The 10,587-nt window shown below is 54.8% G+C and overlaps 2 long non-coding RNA genes across 2 annotated transcripts; both read left to right on the forward strand.

Annotated features, from left to right (window-relative positions):
* Positions 1 to 82: 82 nt before the first annotated feature.
* Positions 83 to 1,555, forward strand: LOC136788059 (uncharacterized). Its single transcript, XR_010827068.1, has 2 exons — positions 83 to 854; positions 1,177 to 1,555. It is a non-coding gene; the product is annotated as an uncharacterized lncRNA (long non-coding RNA).
* Positions 1,556 to 1,882: 327 nt separating this feature from the next.
* On the forward strand, positions 1,883 to 8,041 carry LOC136788058 (uncharacterized). The gene is made up of 3 exons (XR_010827067.1): positions 1,883 to 1,944; positions 2,162 to 2,249; positions 5,359 to 8,041. It is a non-coding gene; the product is annotated as an uncharacterized lncRNA (long non-coding RNA).
* Positions 8,042 to 10,587: the final 2,546 nt, after the last annotated feature.

A 10,587-nucleotide genomic window follows, 5' to 3' on the forward strand; every position in this document is an offset into this window, starting at 1 on the left:
CAGTGCAAGGTAACGCAAACATCAGTGGAGCTTATGGGTTCCAGATTTCCTCCCTCCCTCCTCCACCGACACCCCCAAGCCCTCCGGCACAGATGCTCCTGCCTGCTGCCCGGATGTCAAGGGACATTGCCTATGCTAATGTTGAGCACCAGCCATGGAGTTCAAGGAAGGCTGGTTTATTTTTAAGTCTTTTTTTTTTTTTTTTTGAAAGCCCAGTTGACCCTGCAAAAGCCAGCCAGAAATATTCATTTGTCCGGCCTGGAATAGAAGACTTTAATCTATGAGAGGTTCAAGCGGAAGTGTGGAGCGATGGATGTCTCCATGAGCAACGTGGGGCATGCTCTGAATCCAAAGGACGAAGCAACGCTGGCAGGCATCCATGCTGCTCTTAAGAAATGGCACAACCCAAAATGAATTTGAGTTTGCATCCATTCGTCCATTCATCCACTCGTGCAACCATTTTCCTTCCTCTGCCTCCAGTTCTGGCTGTCTTATATAGCCCTTCTTGTACAGAAGTGAACCCATACTCATCCACCACCATATTCCTCTGAAATAAATGTTATTACGGCAGAGAAGAGCGTGGTGGCAAGCATTCAACTGCTGAGAAAATGCCTTGAGGAGCCTCCCAGCAGCATCTCACCTCTGCAGAGCCGGGGTCCTGCACTCCCCGGGGACGCCTGACCTGGGAGCTGAGCTCCACGGAGCCGCTTTCTGCGCACAGCCACAGAGCAAGGAGAAGGCGTGGAAACGTTAAAACCTCATGGTTCAAGCACTCAGCCAGGAAGACGACTTGGCTTCTGCAGTCACTGGGATGGGACCACCACGGAGAGCAAGAGGACAGCAAGATCTATAGGGTCAGTGAGGTGACAGCGGGGTGAAATGTGGGAATTTGTGACTTGCTGAGTTCAGCCTCGTGTTTCTGCAGCGACTGGGTCATAAATCCCTTTCCGAAGGCACCAGGCTCCCTCTTAGAGATGCTTTGGCTTCTTTGCCCACTGCTGTTTGGCAGCTACTGCAGATAGGAAGGTGCTATGGGCCCAGAACCTGGTCCTGACTGGATCCACAGCCAGTCCAGCCGCTGATTTCCACAGGAAACCAAGTTCTGCTAGCAGTGCCACGTCCTTTCACAGCTCCTGAGTTGATAGCCTCAAATAAATTATTTTCTTCTCCCCACAGAAATGCCAGGAGAGCTGCATCCTCTTCTAGCCAAGGGAGGAGGTTCTGGTTCATACCAAAGCATGCGATATACTGCACAGCACACGCTGACCCCATCCAAGCTGTCTCTGCTCATCACACTCTCTGGACATTGCTCCCTGCTCTTGGTCATTGGGAGCTCTGCGGAGGAACGCTGAGGTCCTGGCACTACGCTCCCTGGGGACACTGAGGTTCATCCCCAGCAGCTCTCTCAGCCCTCGCTAAAATCTTGCTCTGTTGTTCTGTCTTATAATGGAACACACAGCTGGGGGTATTACGGGAACAATCTTGTTTAAAACAGTGTCAATAATTAATCAAAGTAATGAAAATAATGCCAATAAAATAGAAATTGTTGAGTTGACATAGGTCTGTATAGATTTTTTAAACTAGCTGTTGCCTTATATGCATGCACGTGCAATATATGTAGTTTACATATATATGTATAAATATGAAAATGAAAAGAATATAAATTGTATATAAAAATATATATATATATATATACACATTTTCTGCAGCAAGTCGGAAGCCTCGGTGGCTGTCCCTGCTTGCTCTCTTGCCTGCTGGTGCACCCAGCAAGGCGCTCGGGGTGCATGCACCTGGGCTTTCAGAGCAACTCTGCTTTTGCTTTTGGCTTATGGCCTCGCTCCTCTTTGGGGTGGGGCTGAACAAGAGCAAGGGACTTGTCCAAATTTGCTCAGGGAAGCTAATCCCACTTGCAGAAGACAACCTCAATTCGATCCCAGACACAAGGTATTTCGGAAAAATACGTACCATAGACCAGACAAGCATCTGTAGCGTGGCTGGTCGTGCAGACATGTCCATGTCCACCACCCCTCACAGCAAACCCCTTTTGAACCCCTTGGCGTCCTATTTACACCCACCCAGATTCTGCTTTTTCACTCTGGATGAGCCGTAGGAATGCTTTTCTCTATTTTGAGGATTTCTCCGCTTGGACATTCTTCCACAGTTTCCTCTGGAACAACCTCCACGCTGGACAGGGTCCGGGTGGAACAGGAGCCTCGAAGAGACACCTCGGCCCCCGAAGAGATGAGAAGGTGAGTTTGGTTTTGCGAGGGCTTGGGCTCAGCCCCATCCTTCCTATCGGGCTGGCGAGAAGCTGATGGGGGTACCTGGTGGGATGGAGCCCGGGGGGCTTCACTCCCCACTCCGTATCCGTGCCGGAGCTCTGCCAGCGGGGCCACCGCTCAAAGCCCTGCTCACACGCGAGCGTTGTCAAGACAGCGACTAATATCAGCTGTTCCTAATGCGGGAAGACAATAGATCACAGGGGCCTGGGAAAGCGAGAGAAAACAAAGGGCGAGAAAAAAATACCCCAGGGAGGGCAGAATTTAGGCAGGATCCCGGGTCCTCTGATCCCGCGCTTGAAGAAACTGGCTGAGCTCTGGAGAAGCTGGAGGGCGGCCAATTAACACCAGCTGGGGCATGGGCTTGTGCCTGGCTTTTATTTTTTTATTAATGTTTTTATTGTTTTCCTTTTTAAAAATAAGTTTAATTCAATTTCGCTGGCGAACGATCTTGGGCAAAGGAAGTGCAGCTCAGTATTGTTGCTGATATCCTTGAGCAAAAGGATAAATACAATGAGCTTTGATCCGCGGGAAGGATCAGCTGCGCACCCCGAACTGCTCGAGCGGGCTTTTTTACCCACATTTGGATGTTTTGTGGCTGGAGTATTTTTCCCTTAAACATTTCAATTTGTTCTTTCAGTGAGTGTTTTTGGAAGAATATTAATATAAACTTCTCATGAAAAGGTCACGAGTCACCAAACTGGTTTCAATAACTTTGCTTTTCCAGCTAGCTGGGGGTTTTATAGCACTCATTTTGACAGATCAGTAAAAATTTCAGACCTTAAAAATGCGGGGAGAGAGAGAAAGAAAAAAAAAAAAAAGAGAAAAAGAAGAAAAAAACCCACAGATCTCTTGGTTCAGTGAGAAGCCACCAGATGGAAGAAGGTTTGGATTCCCACCATGTCCCAGCTGCTCTGCCTCTGCTCGTCTCCCTCCGGGGCCCCTTCACTGCTCACCTTCACTTTTCTCGAGCGGCTTTTTGGGGTGAGAAGGAAAGGTTCTGGGGTGCCCGCAGGAGAGCAGAGCCCAGCGGTGCTGCTCAGTGCTGTGGGAAGAAGGGCGATGTTAAAAAGGAAAGCAGTGACACTGCTGAGCAGGCACTTGTGCGTGGGGCGAGGGCGCCGGGGCTGGGGGACGTGGGCAGCCTCAGTGGGGCTGCAGAAGCTTCGTTATGGGGTCGAGGCTGGAGCTGAGCCTTCTTTAGGAAGGGGCTGAGGTGTCCCCTCAAAGCTGTGTCCTTCAGTGGGGTTGAGAGCATGGCTCGGCCAGCCTGAGCCTGTTTTTGTCTCTGCTGCCGACCGCGGATGCTCCGTGCCAGCCATCAGTCCTGGAGGAGGTCCAGCCTCCTGCTTGGCACAACAAGCCCAGCCCTCTGCATCTCTTCACCATCACCAGCCCCCCAAAACCCCCGGGGATCCCGGCTCCGTGCTGTCCCCGTGGGGACTGGGCTTCCCCTCCTGCCCTGCGAGGGAGCCGAGCATCGGCACGGACGCTTCCCTCTTTTCAGCAGACCTCGCTCGGGTCTGACGGGTGTCCCGGCCTCCCTCCAGGCCCAGCAGGGCACAAGGAGGCCGGTCTCAAGGACAGCGGGACAGTGGCCACGACAGGAGGTTCTGAGCACCCACAGGCTCTCCAGGTTAAGAAGAATTCGTATGGAGCTCCATGGGTGCAAGGAAGGTGGCCGGGAGGCTGTTGCACCCTTGGGGTTTGAACCCCTGTGATGTGTGGCATAGGACAAGAGGGCACGGCCTCAAGCTGCACCAGGGGAGGTTCAGGTTGGAAATTAGGAGGAATTTCTGCTCAGAAAGAGCGGTCAGGTGTAGGGATGGGTTGCCCAGGGAGGCGGTGGAGTCACCATCACTGGGGGTGTTCAAGGAAAGGTTGGACGTGGCGCTTGGGGATGTGGTTTAGTGGGTGATGGTGGTAGGGAGGGATGATTTTGGAGGTCTTTTCAACCCCCCCAAAATTCTCTGATTCTATAAACCAGGTCCACAGCCTGATGCCAAAAGAGGTGAGGGTGAGCTGGCCTTTTCATCCTCGACGCCCTCTGTGTGCGCAGCACGCCCTTGGTGTGCCGCGAGGGGCCGGGACGAGCCCCGCGCCACGTCTGTGTGCGAGCACGTCCCTGTGGAGGCCAGGAAAGTGTCCCCCCCGCCCCCCCGGCTCCTCCCCACTCTGCTCACTGCTGCGACGGGGCCACCAACCTGCCCAGTGCCACGAGGGATAACGCAGAGCCCGCTGCTGCCAACAGCATCGCTTGGATGTGGGGGAGCCGATTACACCCGCGAATAATTCTGGGCACAAAATCAGAGGCCGAGCCTCGATGCAGAGGCTTTTCTTTTTTTTTTTTCTTTTTTTTTCAGGCTATTTTCCTTTGTTCGGGAGGACGAAAATAATCTCTATTTTATCCTGTGTGAAAAAAAGGAGGATAACGCTAATAAATTGAGAACATTAAAGGGAGCCAGGAATAGCCGCTGCCCCTGGAGGCTGGGGAAGCAGCTTTGGTTTCGCAGGTTTTTCTAGTTATTGCAGCGTTAGAGTGGAAACATGTGTGGTGCGAATAAAAATGCGAAGCATCCACTGTAGCGTGCTGTTGCTGAGGCAACCGCAGGGAATATGGGAGGGGGGCATCGTGCAGGGCTCTGGCTGTAAAAGGGAGCTCGAGCGCTCCGGGTGCCTTTGATCTGCGCGCCTGCAGCTCTGATTGATGGCCCCGCAATTCATTTCCTTGTCAAAGTGACATAATGTTCCTGGAACTCGCTGAACTTTTTAAGAACTAAAAGATGTTCCCCCCAAAACGCAGCCTCTCCCCGAGAGGGGGGCAAGGGGGGAGCTGGGGGGGGAGGATAAATGGGGTCTGGCCGTGCCGCAGCATCGCTGGCGGGGCTGGGCTGTGCCCCCTCCCAGAGCTGGGATGGGACGGTGGCACCAAGGGCACTGGTGGCAGCCACCACCCCGCGCTGACGGCCATCCTGTTCCAGTTAATTTTCCTCGCTGGAATTTTACATGTGAAAGTCTTCTCTCTCTCTTTTTTTTTTTTTTTTTCCCCTCCCCATCTGTTTCCATCTGGCCATCAAAGGAGCAAAACGCCATGTCCTGGGCCCCGCTGCCAAGAACCTCGCCGCTCGCCCCGGGAGCTGACCGATTCCCACCGAGGCAGCCTCCAGCCTGCCCAAATAATTCTCCAGGCACCGTCACCACGGGGCTGGCAGCACAGCTTTGGCCGGGGGGCAGCCCAGCACCATCCCTCGTGATGACCCCGCTCTGTCCTTGCATTTACATCCATCCCAGGCAGCGCTGAAGCCCAGGATCTGCTGAGGACGAGGCGTAAAAGTGCTCTCCTGCTGGTAATAAAAGCCCATCGCAGCCATCGCTCTTCCTCTTCGCTGCAGCTTTCTCCTCCAAAGGACCCAGCCGCTGCACAGCCCCGTGCGATGCCTCGCAGGCACGAAGCCCCCCCCCCCCCCCGGGAAGGCACCGTGGTGCCGGGGCAGGTGGGGGACAGGGATCACTGCACGTGCATCCCCCTGCCCCAGGTTACAGGGCAAATGCAGGCTTGGCAGGCAAATATTTTGGGAGGAGGGGGAACTGAAACCCATCCCTGGCTGCTAACCCACCCCAGGAGCCTAACCCCAAAGCGAGAAACCTTCAACCCTTCAGCAGCCGTTTCTTGGGCCAGCTCCTCGGCCCAGACTTGGGGTGTTTTGGGGTGTTTTGCTCACCCCTGGCCGTGCACTCAGCACTGCAGAGGTTTGGCTCCTTCGCCTTTGCAAGTTGCGAGTAGCTCTGCTTATACCCACTCTTGCCCACCGGAGCAAATAAAAACCTTCAGTCCTTTAATTTCTTGCCGTAGAAATTGCCTTAGAAATTTAATTTCTTGCCTAGGGCCAGGCGGAGGCACCCAGCCCTGTCCACTCTCCGCAGCTCCCGGCTCTTTCTACCTTGCCTTGCTGTGGCCGGGAATTTCGCCCTGTGTTTTGGGGACCAGCTGCTTTTGGTGCGGTGATGATCTCCTCCCAGCTCCCTCCAGCTGGAGGCACGGAGCTCTCCAGTCCATCCCAGTGCTCCCCAGTACCCAGCCGGACCTGGGCTGGCACCGGCGACCCAAGGACGGGCGGTCGGTGACTCATGGCGCGGAGGAGCACGGATCCTGACGGCTGCGGCTGGGAGCACGGCTCCATCACGCTGTGCATCAGCTCCTGCACTGAGTCACTTCCAGCCGGGAGATGCTACAGCCTCTGGCCCGTGGGAATGGAAACCAAAGAGTTGTCTTCCGTTCCTGGGCAGTTTCATGGCTTCAGCCCATCTGAATGTGGAAATGCTGCCTGCCGCCCCCCCGCTCCGGGCCTGTTCCCCTCTCTTCTTGCAGCTACGAACCCACAAAAGCAGAGTTTCTGAAATGTGGGTGCTCCCAGGAGGAAACGCAGTCACGCTGCTCTTTGTGGGCTGCACCCCTGGGTTCCGCACCAGCCCCTTGGGAAGTCTCCTCCAGAGGGGCCCTGGGTCAGGCTCAGATCTTCCAGCACCCGGCTTCTGAACCCCTCTTGCAGCTGCACTCGGGGCTCTTTAAAAGGAACTGGGTTGAGGCAAAACTGCGTTTTTGTGTGCGCAGTTACCTCTCTGTGCAGAGCTGGAGAGGGTCCAGCAGCTCCGAGCCATCCTGACCTCCACCCGCCCCCATGCAGAAAGCCACGAGATCCTCCGACAGCAGCTCAAGTGCTTGTGGGAAGGAGAAGTTCAAAACGGCCGTTAGCAACGAGACAAACATCCATGGAAGCTTTTGCTTAATGTGCAATAGAAAGAGCTTCTGGAAAAATCTGTGCAATAAGGTGCTAGAAGGGCAGGGGTTGAAACCTCCCCAGGATGTCCCCCAGGAGGTGCAGGAACTGGAAGGGAGTGAAAACCATGGAGGAAAATTGTTTCTCCCTTCCCAAGGGCAACCAGAGCTGGACAAGACCCATCCAGGGAAGCTAAAAAGGAAGACACCAGCAAGCACACGCAGCTTATACCAGCTTTTTGGTGTGTTATCTAAGTGCCACGAAGCCTACCAGCGGGGTAAGGCCACAAAAGCGGAGAGCAGACAGACAGCCGGATGATACCGATGATGCACATCCCCAAGAATGCCAAGTTATTTTTATGTGAGCAACTTCGCAGGCGCTCAACGCTGACTCAGTGTTCTGCATCTCCTCCCTTCGCTCCGTGGGCCAAAGTGGAGCCGTGCCAGCTCCAGGGATGGAGGAGAAGAGGTCTCGGAAGAGCCAGGGTGCGGGGGCTTCACCGCAGGGCTCGGCATGAGAGCCCGTGCGCACGCACCTCACCGGTGGTGCAGAGCAAAGCCCGTGGCTTCCTGTGGCTCCCAGCTGGCCTGGGCTTGGCAGCCCACTTGAAGCAGTGGCGAGCAATATCTCAGCATGGACAGGGTGGGCTGGGAGAGGACAGGATGGGCTTTCTGCCATCACCAGCCTCTGGACACGTTGGCATCACCCTCTGTCACCATCACCCTCCATCACCATTACCCTCCATCACCATCACCCTCAGTCACCATCACCCTGTTGTCAACAAAGCATCAGAAAGCCAAAAAGAGCAAGAAGAATTTGGGGGCATGGGGAGGTTGAGTGAGCACCGGGGTAGAGGGCTGCAGGGTGAGGACCCGTCCCCACACCAGCGGTGCTTCGCTGCCCACGAGAACCGAACTCCATCTCTGCAACAAGGTGTAAAACACCTCTGCCCTCCCCACAGCGCGGTCTTGGGCAGAAAGCAGACCCTCCGAACCTGAAGACCCTCCGAAAGCCTCATGAAGCTGGGGGTTGCAGCCCTGTCTCCATCCCAAGACACTCCAGGAGCTCTCAGAGTGCTTGGGGAAGAGAAGGTCAAAGCCACCAGGAGACGTGGCGTGTCCCTCCGCGCTCCGGTCCCCCGGTGACCCCTGCTCTCCCTGTGACCATTCGGGCACCTCTGCTCATCTCCCGGAGGGCAGAACTCCCTCCCGTGCTGCTTCCCGTCCTCTCTTCCCTCCCGGTCCCGGAGCAGACACCACTCCCAGCCCCAGCAGCACATGTGGGAGGGCCCTGCAAGCCTTCAAAGCCCCGTCTGGGGAGAGACGAAAGGCCGGTTAAACTCCTGGCCGGAGATGAAAGGAAACTCTCCCCTCCGCGCCTGGAACGAGTTGCTGGTGCTTTGGAGCCGGGGCTGAGGCCCATTTCCTGAGCGCCATGGCAGGAGCTTTCATTTGCAGAAGGGACTTTGCTCACGAGGCAGGGGGCAGCGGGAGCAGATGGCTGAGATGGCCGTGGCCCCGCTGCCTGTCCCTGTCCCCGAGCGCAGGGGACGCAGCCTGGGGCACGCCACGAGGACGCTCTCCATCGTGCCGTCCCCATCTCCCCCAACACAGCTCAGCAGGAGATAGCTCAGGGGGTGACAAAACCCCTTGTCACCACCCCGAGGGGGTGTCACCACCCTTCGGGGGTGACAAAGCCACCCGCTAGGACACGCTGCCCAGCGAGCAGCAGACAAAGGGGAGGTGCCGGATCCTGCGCCCAGCGCGGACACACAGCCCTGGGCTGAGGAGCGGCTGGCTGGGCGGATGCGAGCGACAGATTTTCCTCATTTTGTCAAAGGAAATTCTATTCCGATTAAAACCCGTTTGATCTCGATGGAGGAGGGGGGCAGGGTGGGGGCAGGATTGGGTTTCTCTCCAATTGTTGGGCTTTATTGGGCTAATGTATCAGCTAAAAGCTTCCAAGTAAGATTTAAAGGAAGGCAAGGCAAGGGCATGAGCTGCAAAATCTGGAGAAGACTTCAAGGAGCTTATTAAAAAAATTGGATGAGCGGGAAGAGCCATGTGTGTGCGTGCGTGCTGCGGAGCCAGGTACCCCCTGCCACCCCCGGTCACGGCTGCAGCCCCCCGGGGCTGTCCCCACTCTGCCCCCCGCCCACCTGCATCGCCCCACAGCACAGAAAAAGTGTTGGGAAGGGATCACCTAGCTGATACCGCAAGGGTTTTTGCAGGTACATTAAGCTGCGTGGTTTAATATGATGTATAAACCTACATAAGTCCTACACAACTCGCTCCGAATTTAGCATTTACCTTGAGCAGGAGGTTGGATTAGGTGACCCCCCCTGGGGTCCCTTCCAAGCAGAGCGATGACTCCTGTGATATCCTCACCCCCAGGCACCCCCCCACAGCTGCTCCTTCCCAAGAGCTTTGCCGAAGTTAAAGCCCATTTGCCCAGCTGGACTGGACGAGACCAGATTGTTCCTCTCTGATGTGGGTTATGCTGAAGGGAGAGCTGAAGCACAAGGGTTTCGCAGGGAACTGCACTTTGTGTCTTTGAAATGGAGGGGGAAAAACCTCACCGAGACATTCAGTTTACAAGCAGAAAGCAAAAGAACCAAAGAAAACCTCTAATTCTGGGGGGGTTTGAGGTGTCAGGGCAACGCCAGAATTGTCCTGAGCGAAGGAATCAGAGCTGGCTAAGGAACAAGAAACCCTCCAGCCGGATGCATAAAGAGGGCAAAAAGATAAATTAAAAAAAAAAAAAAAAAAAGAAAACGACATCTGCAAAGTGCAGACGAGATTGGGCTGGAAGCTGTTTCAGACACATCCCCAAAGTTCTCCGCGATGGGGTGAGGAGGATGAGGACACAGCGAGGGTGCGGCACGAGGAGCCGAAGGCAAACCTCCTTCGTGCCGGAGCTCCGAAACTCAGCGCAGTGGCCCCGACCCGCAATAAATATCACAGCTTGGTGGAAAATAAAACCGACTGAGTAAAGACAGTAAATATGAAGCTTTTATTGTCAGAAGGGCAAGAAAGGCAAGCGAGTGTGACCTCGGCAGCGTGCGGGGCTCGGAGGAAATCTGGAAGGCAAAAACTATCAAAGATAGGGAGATAATTGGATAAAAATGGCACAGAACGAGCTCACCTTGGGCTAACTCGATAATTGTCTTTGATCAAAAATTATTTTCTGAACAAAGGCCGTGCAGTAGAACTCCTCTGTCTGGACTTTATTAACACACTTGATAAATTGCTCCATAGGAACTTCTTTGTTAAACTGGAAAAAAAAGGGGGGAAAAGGAGGCTCGAACTGGGGAAGGAGTGGGATAAGGGGGAGACGAGGGGCTGCGGTGGGAGAGGGGCTGGCACCAAATGGAAGTCCCACAGGGGCTGCCTGGGGACAGCCTGCCCTTACGCTTCCATGTGCCTAAAAACTGGAAGGAAGGAAGGAAAAGGCATTTTGTAACTCAAAGTCACTGCAGTGCAGAGGCTTTGGCCATAAGGAAGAGGAGCTGAATATCTGACAGCAAGACC

This window comes from Anser cygnoides, chromosome 32 (genome assembly GCF_040182565.1).
Source record: "Anser cygnoides isolate HZ-2024a breed goose chromosome 32, Taihu_goose_T2T_genome, whole genome shotgun sequence".
Classification (NCBI taxonomy): Eukaryota; Metazoa; Chordata; class Aves; order Anseriformes; family Anatidae; genus Anser; species Anser cygnoides.